The following is an 18,283-nucleotide window of genomic DNA, read 5'->3' as shown; positions in this document are numbered from 1 at the left end:
TTCTGATGGGCAACTGGGCCCATCCCCCCCCTCCTCCAGTGCAGAAGATGTCAAGCCCCGAAAAGGCGGGAAGAGCTGAGTTTACCACGCCCTCCACATGAACTTCGCGCCAAAAAGGGGGACACCAACCTATGAAAACAACTCCCCGCCCTGGGGGAGGTGCTAAGGATATGGATTTTGACTAGTGACTTGGGGGTTTGGCGGGGTTTTTGCTTTTCCTTCTCCCCCCACCACCTGCGGATCAAGACATCGCTGGATCCAGTGGGCGGTGATTATCTCATCTTCTTTTTTTTCTTGCTCTCCCTTACTCTTACCCTGTCTTTCTCTCCCCTATACACTTTTCTCCTCCCCAGAAAGGTTACAGCACCCGAAAATGTTAACTTACCTATTGATTCAAAATTGTTAAAATAAATCTTATCAATATATGTTTTCATACACTGATTATTTAGTGTCGTTTTGCTTTAATCCACCCCAAAGGAATTATTGATGAAACCTGGGTTACTCCCTCCCCCCTCTTTTCCTGGGGCGGGTCGTAACACAAGGGTAAGACATTGCCTGAGAGATCCCTGGGTATGGCTCATGGCCTCACCCTGGTGCTTCCCACAGCCATTACTTGTTAACTGTTTTTGCCTAGGCGGCAGAAGATCATCTGCCCTCTCTCGGACGACACTTTAATATGAAGCCTTCATCACCAAAACCTCATCTGAACAAACACATCTCCCATTTTACAGAGGAAAAGACTGAAATTGTCAAAGGTATCTGGGTAGAATGTATCACACCAGAAGCCACAAAGACAGCAACAGCTTCCTGGTAAAAATCCACCATCAAACCCTCTTGTATACTCCAAGGCTGTATTCATCTCCATGGGCTCCAGGGCTGAAGATAGGAGCCAGGCCTCCGTGACTACAGGTGACAGTGTAAACATGATAAAAGATAGAGAGGAATAAGTTATCAGCTCTGTCACTGTTGCTCTGAAAAAAAGCTGCTGGAGTAGCAGCTATAAGCCTGACAAACTCTGCTCCCAACACACCTTCCTCCCATCTTCTATTCCCACCACAGTTGCCATGCAAAGGGCCACAGAGCCTCCTGCATATCTGGCAAAGTCCCCCATGGCCACAACTTAGCCTGAAGTTGGAGGTCCTGCCAGCATGGACTTGTCCTGAGAAGGCTGGAGGAAAAGGAAGAGAACCCCTTCTTCCTCTCTGTTAAGACAAACAGGGTAGTCAAAACCAGCAAGTCTTACAGATGTCTTAGGAAATTAAGATATTAATATCACAGCAAAATACACCTGTTGAAAGGAAAAACGCCCTTGAATGTGAACATCATAGGGGTGCCAAGGTATGCAAAAGAAGAGACATAACAGAAACGCAAAACTTGCATTTTAGGAACTGTCAGGCACTTAGATCTATGGCGTGAATATATAAAAACTGTGTGGAAGTATCCGAAGGATAGGGCCTAAGATGACCAAGAATTTCACTGCCTTCACGGGATTATGCAACTGGTTTGGAAGTGGGCTGCAGTTTTTCCAGAACTGTTGAGAACTTCAGTGATCTTTGTGGGTCCCTTCCAACTCAGAATATTCTATGATTCTGTGATAAGATTGTTCCCTGACGCTGCCTTTGCCCTAACCTTCCACTTTTTGCTATATTCAGAGCCTTCATGCTTTCCTAAAAACCTTGGAGAACCCAAACCTACAAACCAAAGTCCTAGTACTTCACGGAAAGAACTCCACAAGGAAGCAGCAGTAGCGTCTACAATTTTAATCAAAACAGCAATTTCGATCCAAGCCGGAGTGTGTGCTTCAATTAGCCAGTCTCTGACAAATGCCCGGAGGTAGCTAGAACAGCAGCATGACAGGAATATAGTTCAGAGCCAAGCTAAAGGAGAATCTAAATCAAATCAGGGGAAATAAAAAGGTTTACTGCCATTTTGAGTCTCGTAATTGCAAACAGATTGTTTTACCTCCAACACCCCCTTCAGACACACCTGTAACTCCACATCCTCACATTTTAAAGGGATGCAGCCACCATACAACCCAAGCCTATTCATATGACAGTAACAATATTAACACAAATATTAACAACTGATAGGAGCACAGTATCACAGGATACCCCTCCCCTAGTGTAACCACTTAGACTGATGCTAAGGGAACTCAAAAAGTCCATGTTCCGGGTGGGGAGCATATCCTGGGGGTGCTAATATTCACATGAAAATTCAGAATAGAGCATAAAGTCTCACAAATCATATAAGATAACTTAGATGGGAGGTAAAAAAAAAAAGGGGTGTTTCCTGACAGCATAGGCCATAGGACTGAAAAATGTTTGCTGGCCAACTTAAATATGTAATTATTTTTTTTTTTAATTAAATACCCCAGTCTGATTTTCCCCATGGAAAAGAACAGTTCCTATCTTGTCCCTCATCTGATTACAGTACCATCAGAAGGCCCAGCAGAGAAGTAGTAACATGTGGCTGTGGGCCAGGCGTTTACTGTTTCAAATGTTGCTCTGAGGGCTACTGCTGCTAGTGACAGGGGGGAGAGAAGAAAGCAATATGAATCATCTTTCTCAGCTTCGATGTGAACCACTGCATGCATTAGCGAAAGTGTGATGAATACACTGAATTACTTGTACAAACCCATTCCAACTCCTCCAGGTGCCATATGCAACAATTTACAGTTCAATAGCTGGGAAGAACTTCTTCATGCCCTTGTCAGTTTGAAAATTCATGGAAGGACTATTGAATCTAGGCATATTTATCAAGGGCACGGCAGTGAGAGGAAGAGGTTCAAGCCTGATTTGAGGTCAGCTTTTTTGTGTTGTTGTTTTTTTTTTATTAACATGCTGTTATATTTGTTGGAGTCGTAATAAAAAATAAGGTGGTTAATTGATCCCACCAATAAATCAATGCATCATTTCCCTACTACCCTCCTTGTGACCCCACTCGTGTGGAGGTTATAACACCCCCAGAAATAGCTGATATGACATTTAATACATGCAAGAAGGTGAAAGTTTCAGAGAAAATGCAGAAAGTATCAGTTGGAAGAGGAACATCTGCAAAACTACTGACACAGCTGCTATTCAGTGGTGGACCTTTGTTGATGGGAGGTTTCTTACCCAAGCCTGCCACAGCAGCTCATTTCTGTTCCCCTCCTTCCTACTGACAAGATCTGCTGCCTCTGTTGCATCAAATGCTGAGTCAAGTATTTCACAATGAGAATCTCTTCAAATAACTGAAGTGTAACCTGTCACTGAGAGAAGAGCAACATCAGCCTGATAAACCAACTGCTGCTTAAAACAGCTCCAGTTAGAAACATCTGCCCTCATTCATTTTGTACAGCTTTGGATCCACGTGCTGATATTTGCAAAGCCAAGAATAGAGTAGTCTTTCAGCTACTTCACACTGTATTTCAAGACATCAAGGGCTCTCCAGATAGCTTCCTACATCGGAATGTGCTTTTCTACCTCCAGGCTTCTGCTGGCACTGCTGCTGATGCAGCCTTTCCCTGCAGAAGCCACCTAGCCATTATGAGAGTCCTGCAGCACTACCCAAGCACAGGCAAGGCTGAGCAGGTCTGAACCCTCTCACTTGCAAAGCATTCCCAAGATGAGCCATAGTAAGGACATATGTGCTGTCTTACCCATCATCCTCAAAGAGGAAGGTTCTTGCGACCTTGAAGAAAAGACAAGACTAAAATATCCATATATATTGGCCATAGGCAGTGAGACCCATTCCAGGTCTGGAGGGGTCAGAGATAGAGGACATTTATCATCACAGGCAGAACCTTCCCGCTTTGGCACATCCAGCTTCACCCTTTCTATGGTAGAATGATGCGCTTATAATCTATCCTGGAGGCTGACAGGAACAATCTGCTGAGGTAGCCAAACCATCTTTCCAGGCAAAGGGATTAAAGCTACAGCCACAGAAAGCTTCTCTTGCAACTAGAAAGACCCAAATCTGCACCTGTATTAATGCAGCAAGTATGCAAAAGGAGAAAGCACCCAAGTCAGGGGCTGAGGACTGACTAGAAAACAACCATTTGCCAAGGGACACAAAATAACCACCATTTTTTTACCATTGAAGTGATGAAATGCACCAAACTGAAAACCAAAATATACATAAATAAAAACCCTCTTCTCTAATTTGTTTGAATATATTTAATACTTAAAAATAAGCATGTACCTAACAGTGTGACAAGACATGCACATAAATTAAGCAAGGACTAGAGATCTTTGAGTATAATAGCTTGATTTATGACCTCTGTGCTAAGTATATATATACAAGTATGTAATACATATGACTGTTGCAAAATTCATATAAAAGTAAGACAGAGACCACATTTTTCTCCTACGTTTATACCCACATTAAAAGAGGACTAATCAGTGGCTTTACAAATCCAAAGAAATTGATTTGAATAAGCTTCTCAGCTTTAGTTTTATACTTTGATACAACTATAACACACTCAGAAGTCAAGAAGCTGCAAAGCCTTATATAAATGTGCATGGAGCTGTCCCAGGCAACCTTACAGGTGAAGGGAAGGTGAGAGCAACTCCAATCTTCATTTTCTATTAACTCTCCAGTCTCTACATGAACATGAGTAACAACCTAAGTAGTAAAGAACAAACAGCCAGAAGCAAGGAGCAGAGGTAAGAACAAATCATTAAAAAGTGATAAGCACCAAGGGCCCTAACTTATCTAAGGGCAGTAAAAATGGAGACACAGAGAAAACCACATCATTTCTTCTCAAAATGAATCTGGTCATATAGTTTTAGTGCTGAGTAAGTGACTGCCTCGATGCAACACCACAGTGTCTATTAGAAAGCAGAGTATTTCATATATGCTTAGAGGTCTGATAACCAATTTTCCCAGGTGTGTCTCTCCCCTCCTTCTAAAAGAGGAAATTACACAGCATATTAATCTTTGTGCACCTTTTTATTTTTCACCCCTCCTCCTCTTCCCTCCCTTCACTCCTCCCATCCGTTGTGAAAGGTAAGCAGGAAAATATTGAAATAGAAATTGAAATAAATGACAACAGCAGGAACAGCCTGAGTCTGGTTTGGCTCACAAAGGTGAGTTTACGATATTGTTGAGTCAGTGCAAAAAAGAGGTCATGAAAGTGCTGTCACACACCTTTCTGGAGAGGGCTTTTTGTCCTCATAGGTACAGATGAAAGGCTCATCTGCTGGGGAAACTAATCTTCCAGTGCAAAGGGATTTCAATTCACAAACCACCACCATCACACTCAATTTACATTACAGGTGGCCAGCCAGGAGAGGGGAAAACAACAGCAAAGTAAGACACAAAGCAATTCACAGCTCACTCATTTCCAGCTCATCAAAGGCTAACCAGTGAATGCCCCATGCAATGGACTGTGATCATTCTGTAACTACATTTGACTGTCTGCTTGCCACGAGCAAATGCAAAACCCCATCACGTGCAGGGAATCATTGACAATACAAAGCACTTCCCTTCTGAAGCCCCTACACCCAAACTAAAGAGGTTTTTTTCCCTGGGACAAAAGAAGGGACAGAGGCAGATGGTTTCAAATACATTCAAGGCATTTCCAAAGACTGTGCTTAAATATTTCATTGGTCACCAGTGATTCAAAATGCACATACAGTTTAAAACTGCAAATGAGTCTGAGTTTAAAGAAATTAAGGTCTAAACTCTCAGCTGGGTACCACTCCTAGAACAAAACACAGTCACACTAGCACACCACTGCAGGGAAGTGTTATTCACAGAACAGTGTGCAAAATTTGGCCCTAAAACTTAATGGGTGAAATTTTAGCACCAAAAGAAATTAAAATCTCTCAGCATGGCTTTGAGAAGAATGTAGCAGAAACATCCCAAACAGGCTGGTTTAGAAGACAGGAAGCTGAGAAGGGAGAGCAAAGCTTATTTTTCAGTTGTTAGCTGTAAGACTTTGTAAGAGGAATCTTTAAAAAACTATATGGTCTACTATCCGAGAGCATAACTAGATAAATAAGGAAGATCTGTGTGCAAGCCCACTTCGTACAAGGGGTACATAGAGCACAACCAAGAAACTCATTAGAATTCCTTGCAGTCATTAAAGCATGGTCCTAACGTCTACAAAGCTCCAAAGTGAAGAAAGAGATGGTTCTCTGAAACAGAAGTCACCTATGTCAAATTTACACAACAAGGACTCAAAGGAACAGTCAAGGACTCAAACCCAGTAATTCAGCTCCTCTTTGCTTCTTGAGCAACAAAGAAGCCAGCAGATCAGACTTGAGAGACATCTTTCCCTGCTATTTACATGATAACAGTTTATAACAGAGATTGTATCGCACCCACCATCTCTAGAGAGCAAAAATACATGCATAATCAAATTGTTAAGGTAAAAGAGTAAAAAGATGGAAAGGCAATCAACACCATTACAAAGAAATCTTTGCAACAGAAAAATGAACCATTTTTACTGAAAATTACATTTTCTCAGTTGAACTTAGGCAAGTAAGCTGGATAGTGCAAAACCCACTTTTTCAAAAATACAAAAAAACTCCTTCTGTTATCAAATAAACTCTTACGCCTCTCACCTTTAATCCCAGGCTCCATATATGCCATCTCCACACAAGAACCAAGAAATCCTTGCTTAACATCAAAATGCCCCTTGGCCCCTTTTTACTCACATGTGGCCTTCAGAACATCTAGCAGCTGAAGAAGGGGCTTCTGGATGCAAGTGGGCAGAGAATTCCTGCTGTCAGTGATTACCTAGATCTCTGTTTCAGTTTTATAAGGCAGAGTCAAAGGCCAGAGGGGAGGAGGACACTTGCATGTGTGTTTTGAAAGGAAAAGCTGAAATATTTTACAATGGAAAAGGGAAACATCAGTTGGTTCGGATGTAAGAATTGTGCAGCACAGCCTCTCACAGGTATGACAAAGAAAGCTTTGGTGCCCAAGATTATCAAATGGCAACAAAAGCTGCACGCAGGATGGGAAAAGTTAGTGAAACTTTTCAGCTGTCACTGGAAAAAGCTTTAAGAAATGAAGGGGCAAGTTACTGAGCCATTTGCTTACTTAGCATTTGTAAGGAAAACTTCCAAGTTAAGTCCAAATAGCCAACTATACTTAAACTCAGGTGTCTCTTCTCAAACCTAAACAAAAACAACCCAAAAGAATAAAGAGAACATAGGACTAAAATAAAGGGAAGGTAGAGAAGAAACAAGTAGGAAGGGAATAGAGAACAGAAAGTTGACGCACTTGGACAAAAGACATACAGCAGAGTAATGTGTAACCTTCAAAGACTGCTGTAGAGAACAAAAAAGACCAGACAGGGAAATTAAAAACAGAGCCTTCCACTAAAGGACAACCAGGAAAAGACCCAGATAGAGAAAAGATCACAGAATCACAGAATGTGCTGAGTTGGAAGAGACTCATCATTGAGTCCCACTCCTGGCCCTGCACAGGACACCCCAAGAATCACACCGTGTGCTCAACAGTGTTGTCCAAATGCTTCTTGAGCTCAGGCAGGCTTGGTGCTGTGACCACTTCCCTGGGGAGCCTGTTCCGGTGCCCAACCACCCTCTGTGTTAAAAAACCTTTTCCTAATATCCAACCCAAACCTCCCTCAACTCAGCTTCCTGCCGTTTCCTCAAGTCCTGTCACTGGTCACATGAGTGAAGAGATCAGTACCCACCCCTCTGCTTCCCCTCGTGAGGATGTTGAAGACCGCAGTGAGGTTTCCCCTCAGTCTCCTCCAGGCTGAACAAACCAAGTGACCTCAGCTGCCCCTCATACGGCTTCGCCTCCAGACCCTGCACCATCCTCGTGGCCCTCCTTTGGACACTCTCTAAGAGCTAAATGTCTTTTTTATATTGTGGTGCCCAAAACTACACACAATATGCAAGCTGAGGCCACACCAGTGCAGAGCAGAGCAGGACAATCACCTCCCTGGACTGGTTGGCAATGCTTTGCCTGATGTCCCCCAGGACATGGTTGGCCCTCCTGGCTGCCAGGGCACTGCTGACTCATATTCAATTTGCCATTGACCAGGACCCCCGGGTACCTTTCCATAGCGTTGCTCTCCAGCCTTTCCTTCTCTAGTCTATACACACAACCAGAGTTGCTCCATCCCAGGAGCAGAATCCAGCACTTGCCTTGTTGAACGTCATAGGGTTGGTGAGAGGTTGCCCATCTCTCTAATTTGTTTAGGTCTCTCTGCAGGGCCTCTCTGCCCTCGAGGGAATCAACAACCCCTCCCAATTTAGTGTCATCAGCAAACCTACCTAGTATTTCTTTGAGTGCTGTGTCCAAGTTGTTAATGAAGATGCTGAAGATCTAGACCCCTCTGCCTGCTGCACACGGCCATCAGCAGCCAGAAAAAAACCAGCTACCCTCCTTTAGCCACTTTTCCAAGAGACTTCTTTCTCAGGCTGGTGGAGAACAAGCCAGTGTACAGAGTTTCAGTCCAAAGGCTTTTTACATTGGGCAGGAGGGAAAGAAGTTGAATTGTACATGATTGAAAATTTCTACATATTTCCCTGTTCACAAGGGAGGGAAAGCTATGCAATCCCATGTAACATCCTCAGTCTCTTCTAACGCTTCCACCCTTCTAGGCCAAGGCGCTGTGCTACAGACAAGGTGTTATTAGCTACTACAGACAAGCTGTTCTTCTGCTCACGGTTAGCAGACATGGGCAGAGTGTGAAAAGCAAGGAGAAGTGGATGGATGCACCTGTGAGGCAGCAAACATCAAACCATTAGGGTTTCCATCTACATCAGTTCACGCCATAGAGTCAAGGACAGTAGCACAGAAGAGCAACTACTCTCAGACTACTCTTCCAGGGGATAGGAAAAGGCTCATTTCCTTATCCTACTTCAAGCCACTAAAACAAATCAAACTCCTTTCACAGAAAGAGCTTTGCTTACGCCACTCAGTGTGGTGCCAGGTATGCACCAATGGAAGCAATGCTTATGCTTAGATTTAAGGATGTACCTAACTCCTAGCTGGATCAGCACTTTCAAGCACACATCCTTGTAGGCCAAGGATTTGCATTCTTACACATCTTTAAACTTTCCAGGACATGTCATTTATCATTCTGACTGTGATAAAGGATGGCAATACCCTGCTCATTTATCTTGCTCTTAGTACTCTGCAGAAAACAAAAATATAGACTTTTTAACAACGAGGTAGAGGACACCACCATCCCTCTCCCTCTCTGATAATTTAACTATAACATATCGCCACCAGGCTTAAATCAGAAGAAGGGAGAAAAGAACGCAAAGGAAGAGAGGAAAAAAGTGGGGGAATTGACACTTACTGCAGTAGAAATAAACAAAATATCTATTTACAGATCACATATGAAAAGAACATCTCTATTAAATGCGATTTCAGAAGAACTGACAAGGATAAATCTATGTGAAGTTTCAGGTAATTCATCCAAAACATGGAAAATACACATTACTCTGAGTTTATGAAGGGCTTAGTTTTATCGGTACTATTTATACACACTGTCTCGGTTCATTTTAGACATACTGAAAGATTTTAAACCAATAGACTTGAGCGCTCACTGATTTTAAAAGACAACAGCTCCCTATTTTTTAACATGTTTCTACATTATATATGGGCTGTGTACTCCTCCAGACAAACAAACCCTGATAAATTACGTTCTGCCTCTAGCCAGGCACTTCAAGTAATCTCCACCCTCCCACCTCCTCATCACATGAAAGAAAGATGAAGACCAAACAACGTCAGTCATATTGCAGATCTGCTCAACCTCCACCTCTACCTGAAACAACACAGTACATGTGTTGAGATCTTCATCAGTCTCCACCCACTAGAAGCTGAAATTTTTGCTGCAATGGGCTGAGGCAGCTCCTGAGAGGGTGCTGGCTAATACACACCCTACCTAGCCAGCATTAAGTGAGACTGCATCCAGCTCCTCTCACCAGTTTCTCCTGATGGGATTGCTCTCCTCCCTGACTGACTTTCTCTTTCATGCCTGGATAAGTGGTTTCGGCTGCACCTGCAGTCTGCGATACATTTAACCAACAGCACAGTGTGCTCCATGACCTGGCTGCTCCCCAGCCACGTGCCTGCAGGAATGCTGCCTGGAGCATTAAGCCCACTGCATGTGCTTGAGCGCACACGTCCCATTTCTGACCTGCTTCATTACCCTTTTCTCGGCAAGCTTGCCCAGAGTTAATTTAATGTGTTTAAGGACTGAAGACCAGCCTCGCCACCATGCAGTGCTATCAAATATGTTACAGGCTGAGAATTTGGCCATATTCCATCCATGGGGTTTCCTCCAAAGTCCCCTTCTTCTGAAAAGAAGGGGAGCTGAGCTGATGCTTGATTAGTATGAGAACAGTGCTCCATCCAACACAGCCCACCACAACCAGAGAGCTCTTTGCACACCCAGTCTTCCCCTACAACAGCACAGGAGCTGGATCATTTCCACATCTCCTGATCTGATACTCACAAAGTACGGAACGAGATTGGAGTACAAAACACTATCCCTATATTCAGGCTCTACCGGCCTTGTCAGCTTAACACAAGGTCTGTCTACAGCTACAGAAGGGCATTCACATTCCCCAGGCCAGGAAGCAGCATTGAGGAGACACAAGAACAATTAGAGGCAAGTAAATACTTTCCAGCTTCTTCCTTAGCAAACTGCAACAAGAGTCCCCTGAGCCTGAGGACTGTCATGTTCAGCTTCACACCCCCATGGAAGAAAGTCTTTTCCTTTCCAAGGGTGACTTCCAACTTCATCAACAGTTAGCAGGATGTAACGATCCAGAGGCCCAGTACAACCACCACAACTTTGAGAGAGAAAAGGGGGACAGTCTGTGTCAGAACCACATCTGGACATGCCTTTGCACTGCAATCCCATCTCTGTCTACAAACAGGCTTCCTCCCAACCCCTTCAGAAGTCCCTGTACTATGCCTTCTACCAGTACTATATAAACTAAAAACCTTGAAGGTTCAAACACAAATCACTTCTTTTCTGATCTGGCCAATTAAAAAATGAAGAATGATAACAAGTTGTGAAATTTATCTTGTCACCAGCCTAATTGCTACTAGGAGCTTCAGATTATGGCAGAAAAAATGAAGAAAAAACTGAAGTGCTTATAGCTTGTTCAGATTCTGGTTTACAAAGTACAGCATTATCTTTTTCACTGTGTGAGGAAATGCAATTGCACTGTGGACCTCTACATCAAACCCCCCCACTTTAATTAATTATTTGAGTATTAAATCAGCAAGAAAAGAATTACTCTAGCTATTTCAGAGTTGCTTATTGCTTTTATACATGTGATCTGTCTGCAAAGGTTAATACCAATTTGTCAAAAATGTTAGTTCTTTTTACTACAGAATTATTAAGGTATTAGGATTAGGATATCGAGATACTATGATTATTAGGATACCTGGTAGTATCCTAATAAATACAGAAATGTTTTGAGATCTCCTTTCTGAAGAGGGACTGGGTAAGGATTGAGGAGTAAAGGAGGAAGAAAAGGCTCCAATGTAAGTAGGTATGAGCTTGTCTACAGATGGAGAGGTAAGGATAGAGAAAGATTAAGTGAGGAACATAGCGTCAAAGAGAAAAAAAAAATCAACAACAAAACTACGAGTGGACTACAAACATTGCAAGTAGAAGTACAGTACCCTAGCTGCACTTAGATGCATTTGGTTTAAAGTTACTCATTCACCTTTCTTCACTCGTTCACTTCTTCACTAAAAAAGTCACCCGTAAGTACCAGAAATAAAATCCCAACAATCAAAAGCAATCGGAGTTACATTTTTAAAGCTAATTCTGCCCCTCTCTTCTTCCCCCCAAGCTTCCAACTTCCCATCTCAGGGCTGTCAGTAGCTGTCAGCAGATCATATGAGAAATTCATCTGAACATACAACATAACTTGACAGGCAATACATCAGAAAACCTAGATGTGACAACAGCAAATTCCACCAGATGGTCCTGGATCATATCTATCTATTGAAAAAAGAAAAAATTGACAGAAAAAAAATCCCAACCACAGAAAAGCAGAACTGAAGAAGAAAAAAAAATAAATCTGGTATATATTCACTGTTTCACCCTTTGTCGTATCCATGCTAGAAAAGCAGACACACAATACCTCCAGCTTGTCCTCCCTCAACAGCTTGTCCTGTCATAAATATCTATATGTATATTTAATCCTCCTACCCTAAGAAAAGGCTTCTAAATAAAGATGCCTCTCCATTAAAGGCAGTATGTGCTACTAATAATGCTGCTTTCCAACTGAGAAAACTCTGTCAATGACTCTGGAGCCTGGTCTGCTTCAGCACCAATGTGGTCTCCAGTACACCATAACCCTGGGAGTCGCTGCGAACTTGAAGCACTTTCAAGACTCACTGTTTGCTGCCCTTCCCATCTCCCTGATGCTCCCGTAGTCAGCACAGATTCTCTTTGGGTTCAGGCTGCCTTCAGACCTCATCAGCCTCTGCAGCGACCCTCTTGGGAGAGACCTTGGATTGCCTTGTCCAGTGTCAGTCATGCAACCTGAGGAAGGCAGATGAGACCAGCAGGTCAAACTGTCAGGCTGGCACTGTTCAAGTGAGACCTTCAGGGACATCATTCCTTGCTCCTGTTCTGCCCCTGCCTTCAATAGCTGCGTGCAGATACATGTTTCGCTCTGTGAGAAGTAGTTGTGTGTAAGTGCAAAAAACTGCTGTGCATCCTTGTCCTCCCAATTACACACGCTCTGAAGTAAGAGGCATGTAGTCAAATATATTTTTTAATTGGTAAAGCGAAGAGTGCACACGAGGAATGAAGACAGTGAAGGATGTGGTGTTATTTTATCAAACATTTAACAGGACAGGGTAGTTCTCCAAAGTTCTTTGGAAATCTGACAGCTTCTTTGAATACAAAGCTGTGGCTGTGATAGAAAGCAGATCCACTTGCTGCCAGCGCACAAGCTGCACTCCACAGCTTAGGACTCAGCAAATCTCTCTTCAGGCCACTGTGGCAAAATCAGTTTTCACCAAGAAACCAGACTGATCCTTTAACAAAGGAGTATTTCTGTATATCATATATGCCTGTTTTCCTTCCCCTAAGGAAAGCTCCTTCCATTATAAACTCTCCTTTGTTGTTAAAGAAAGTACACCCATTTCCTGAGTGAGAAACACCTTTGAGGGGGGATTACTCCAGTGCACTGCTGGGGAACTGGGCTGCAGTCGACTGCGAGTGGACTGGCTCCAGAGATTGCTGATGAAAAGGGCTTTTTCAGCAATGACAGGTGGCTACTCCCTGACTTCTGAAGAAGCAGTTTATTGTCTCCATCCAATCCATTTTACAATTATCACCTTTAGCACAGAGACAGAAAGCTACTTTTACATCATAGACCTGAGAACAAAAGACTTACAAAAAAGTCAATTCTCCCCTCCTCCTCGAACTTCAACAAGGAATATTAGATTTTTTTACTCTGCCTTTGTCATTTTAACATAAAAGGAAAAGTCAGTGACATTTCCAAGTTTTGTTGTTGTGCACCAGTGGGGTTTCAAATACTGCAGAGGAACATAATTACATTTACAGACACTTTTGACTGGAACTTAAATGTTGAGACAGCAATAACAGTCTCTTAAAGATAAGAAAAACAGGCATTTAGCTCAAAATGTATGTTCTGGTTAAACTGAAAATGGACACCACCTTTATAGCGGAGTGGTTTTTCGCATCTTAAAGTTTTTCTATAAATATTAGACTATGATTTTCCAAACCATCAACTCCCTACAGAGAGAAAAATACAGATCTTACTATTTAACCGTTCTCAGTAGAAGTACTGTAAAACAGGAGGCCTAAGAGTAATATGTATTTAATAAAATTGAGGAAACCTCTTCTCATTCTGATATTTAATTATATCTCATTAGAAAAGCAAAAATAGTGCAAATCAAAGTCCATGAATCAGCTGTTTATTTATTTATAGGCATTTATATAGCACTCATCACCATAGCAACCAGGAACCTTTTTTCCTTCTTGTTCAAAGGAAAAGTTGTAATTTTGAAATGTGATCCTTTGATGTCACAGTGCAAATAGGTACTGAGGTCCTGTGCTGCAAACACTAGGCAGGTGCTTAAAATACATGAACTGACCTAAGTCAATCACAGACAAAAGGAGACAGAAACAGATAAAGGAAAACTGAGAGAAAAGGAACCATGAAGCAAGCAAGAACAAGGGAAAGAGCGAAGAAGTAACGGCATGTGAAAATTCACAGTGCACTGTGTCCAACAAGCCATGATCTCCTTGGTACTTTTTAGCTGTGGTAACAAGTGACTGGTTCATGAAGCACAGTTCAATTAATAAAGACCAATCAACAAGTTCCAAATTTACACTGAGGACACCGGTGAATATTCTTGAGCAAGAATTTCCAAAAGGATAGTAGCTTAAAAATGAGGCTGCAGAGAGGGCTCTCTTTTGAGAGCAGAGAAGTCACAAGCCTCACTTCGACTGTTACTCTCTTCTGATCCCCCAGCAATTAGCCATTATCAAATTCCCACAGAATTTACAGACCTTTTTAAAAATGCCATCTGCTCACAAAACATCAAAGAAATGAGTAAATTAGAACATTGCTCCTGTATACACCATTATAGAATGAATTACTAGGTATGTCCTGCAATTGCAGTTTCCCCGTGATACTGCTGGGAACTACTTTTCAGATCCTCAAAAGAGATTGAAACTGGTTTTATACCATTTCGTCTGGTTGCTTCCCACCACTATACAGATTATACCCATACAGGCACTATGTAGTACTCCAGATTCTTTTTAAAGCTAATGAACTTCTAATTGGGACAGGAAAAAAAAAAAAAAAAAAAAAAAAAAAATGAGATCTTTGGCCTGTTGTCACTTTGTTATATAAGAGATGTTATCACGAATATTTCCTCAAGACACGGGTATGTGAAGTTATATCTCAACTCTGCACTTCGTTTGATGCTACTGTCTTAATAAACCAATACTGTCCAAAGCAGTTAAATAAGGAATGTTCAGTTGTTCCTAAACCAAACATAAATCTTTACACAAGACTGGTGGTTATTTTGTAGTCTTTTTTTAAGCTGTATTCTAAATAGGGCAGAAGCTGCATGTATGACAGCAGGAGAAGTGACAAGTTCCTTATCTGGAAAAGCACCGGCAGGCACTGTTATCAGAGCAAACCAGCTCTTTTAAAGTGGATTGATGAAGCTATTTTTAAGAACACCTAATAACATCACAGAGGAGACTCTGATCTCTGCAAAGGTGAGCCGCACAGCTCGATACTCCTGGGAGGCAGCTAATGAAACTGAAGCTTGTCATACATAGACTGCGTCCAGTAATTGGCTTTGAAAACTTGCAGTTGAGGCTCCACCCTGCTGAGCTCAATGCCCCGCTCACAGCTTGCTCCAAACGTGCTGCAGGACCAAGTCTGAGTGGCTGTGCCACCGGGCCCAATCTGCGTACTTGGAAGGCAAAAAAGAAACCTACTTTCTTTCAGCACGTTGCACCTACTGGTTCGCTTCCAGGACAGGGAGAGACAGTTGAGGGGGGAAGGTGGCAAAATGGTATTGGAGCAGGTGGTGTGCTGATGGAGGAGGAGGGAACATGTGCTACCACAGAAGGTGAAGGAAAGGGGTGAAGACCTAAAAAGAGAAGGAGGGTCCCATGTCATGCATTCATACAGCACAGCAGAACCACCAAGTGCTCTGTGCCCACTGTTAAAAGTCACTGGCACTGGCTCTCCCAGGAAAGCAGCCAGCAAAACAGGGGAAGCATCACCCATTTTCGCCAAAACTCCCCTGACCCTTTCTATCTCACTCTTCTCCAGGCTTTGTGGACCCACAGACCCATTTTTCCCCTCGATGTGAACCACAAAACTGAATTTGCATCCATCTTGAAACACAGCCAAAGAAATTACCATTCCACAGTGTGAGAAGACTACGAAATTTCTTGAAGAAATTTTGTCTGCACAGCTGAGGACCTCTGATCTGGTTCAACGCTCTCTTTTGCACCACCTTCTTTTTTCATTTCCTGCCTCCCACCACTTCCTAGAAAAATCTGCTCCTTCACAGCCTAGATACATCCCAGTTGGAAAAGCCATTTTAAACAGAAAACAGGTTCTTCTGCTGAGAAAAGTCATCTATGGCTCTGATTATTTGAATAAAGTGATAGTTTTACTCGTGGAGGATCTCTAAGCCTCTATGTCTTAAAACACCTCCTAAAAACCTTGCTGTGTTAGAGCACAGGCCAGATATATTAAAAACTCTGAGGAGCAGTAACTGAATGTGGGCTGCTGTTACAGGGAACCATTTAAACCCACAGCACTTATGGAAGAATTTAAAGCAACAAATTTTAAGAGAAAGGCAGTGAGAATAAGGAGGATGAGAATATTCAACTGATTGGAGCAAATCTCAGTAAGTTCACAGTGGGACGTGATTCAGGAGATTGGAAATTTAACTGGAAAAGAATTTCCACACAGTCCATCCATTTTGCACATTGCTTAATACAGAAAGTGCTCCAGGCAGTTAGTCCCAAAACATCAGCCAGGTACCTAGAGTGCATGTTCATGGCACACTTCATGAATGTTGGAATAATTAAAACACGAAGTCCAAGTAAAGCTCCCACCTTGCAATCATAAACTGTTCAAAATGCACCCCAGCACAAAAGCAGTCTGCAAGGCAGGTTTCCTATACCTAGTACACGCATTTGGTATCTACCACGGCTTTGAAAATGACACTGCAAAAATACACATCTTGTCTTACAGCTGATGTGTTTAGCATACATCAGATTTGTGTCGGGGAGAACGTCCTCGCAGAGAATAAAAGCTCTTCTCGTTCTCAGCTAAGTCAAGGCTTGAGCTAACAACCCAATCAATCAGTTCGAGTGTTTTGAGATCCCTCTCAAAAGGAGCCGTTTCTATTTTATTATCAGAGTCAGCAGTCACCGTTTAAAAGTCAGCATATGTCAATAGTTAACCAACTATGGTGCTGGTGTGAAAACACCGATATGTTCCCTTGGCTTTAACAGTTGCTCAGATACAGTCATTATTCTCAACACCAGAGGAGAGTGTGCCTCTTCGATTTATTTTTTTTTTTCCCAAAACAGCAGCCTTTATCTCAATAGCCCATTTAAACACCCGTTTAATTGTGAGGGGCTGGAAGGAAAGAAGGGGACACCAGCAGCCACTGGTGAGCCCGACCTCAGAACATGCATGTGCAACGCATCCAGAGCTGACACAAGCCAAGAGAAACTTTCCCACTGTGCTTAGTCAGCACACAACAATTAAACGGGGCAGGATGCGGAATCCGGATCCACTGGGGCCAAACTCACAAATTCACTGCTAGGCTTTCAAAGCGGAAGACAGGTGTCTGGGACGGGGAGGGGTTCCCAATGCACCCAGCCATCAATGAAAATTGTCAGGAGAACATAATTACATCTTTACCTGCCCCGGTAGGCTTTCAACCTGCAGCGTCTTTGACCTCTGGGGAGGTTATCAGAGTTTTAATTGAACAGCTGCCTGTGAGAGCAGGCACTGCAAGAGCAGGCACTGCTCGCCCTCACCGCTCGTCGCCGGGCCGGGCCGGAACGGTGCCCACGGCCGCGGGGCCAGCCCCGCTCTGGGGAGGGTCCCCGGGTTATCCGCCTCCCGCCGTGGGGTCGCCACCGATCACGAGGGGCACGGCCCCACTTCCCGCACCTCCCCGCCACCCACTTTCCCCTCGGAAAGGAGGCGCAGCCCCGCTCCCTGCGGGTGCCCGGGCCACCCCCACGCCGCGCCGCCTCACCTGCCGCCCGCGGCAGCGACCGCCCCTCGACCCGACCCGGCCCGGCCCCGCCGCCCCGGCCGCCTCCTCACCCGCGGTGTCCCCGCCCAAGGCGGGCGGTGACGGGGCGGTGACGGGGCGGGCGGCCCCTTGGAGGCGGCTGCGGCGCATGCCCGGGCCGGGCGAACGGCATTGTGGAGGCGGCAGTTCCCGGAGTTCCCTCAGGGCAAGGGTTCTGCTGGGGTATTTGGTGCTAACCCTCCACCCCGTCCTGCCCAGGGCTATTCAGTGTACACCCTTCACCCGATCCTGCCCAGTGGTATTTGGTGCTAACCCTCCACCCCGTCCTGCCCAGGGGTATTCAGTGCACACCCTCCACCCGGTCCCAGCCACCTCCGCTCCCACCGCAGTCCGGCGGGTTCCCCTCACGGTTTTGTCCTCGGTTTCTTGGAGCTTTCTGCTTCTCATTGCCCACTCGCAGCTCCTCATCTGTCCCCCAGATCTCCACCAGCCTCCACTTCGTAGAATCATGGAATCGTGAGGGTTTGCAGAGACCCTCAAGATCATCCAG

At 43.9% G+C, this 18,283-nt stretch overlaps 1 protein-coding gene across 2 annotated transcripts in view; it reads right to left on the bottom strand.

Moving 5' to 3' along the window:
* POMGNT2 (protein O-linked mannose N-acetylglucosaminyltransferase 2 (beta 1,4-)) overlaps positions 1-17,770 on the bottom strand; it is a 31,641-nt gene extending 13,871 nt beyond the window's left edge. Inside the window, exon 1 of one of the 2 annotated variants that reach the window (XM_027733376.2) lies at positions 17,734-17,770. The gene's annotated coding sequence lies outside the window, so the exon portion shown is untranslated. Of the gene's footprint in view, positions 1-12,340; positions 12,488-17,733 lie in introns of those variants that run through there. The other variant, XM_027733377.2, reaches the window with a different exon arrangement.
* Between the last annotated feature and the right edge of the window lie 513 nt (positions 17,771-18,283).

Source organism: Pipra filicauda, unplaced genomic scaffold (genome assembly GCF_003945595.2).
Source record: "Pipra filicauda isolate LSUMZ 115617 unplaced genomic scaffold, ASM394559v2 scaffold91_size2508729_pilon, whole genome shotgun sequence".
In the NCBI taxonomy this organism is placed as follows: Eukaryota; Metazoa; Chordata; class Aves; order Passeriformes; family Pipridae; genus Pipra; species Pipra filicauda.
The sequence above is the reverse complement of the archived record's forward strand: the minus strand, read 5'-3'. Positions and strand labels throughout refer to the sequence as shown.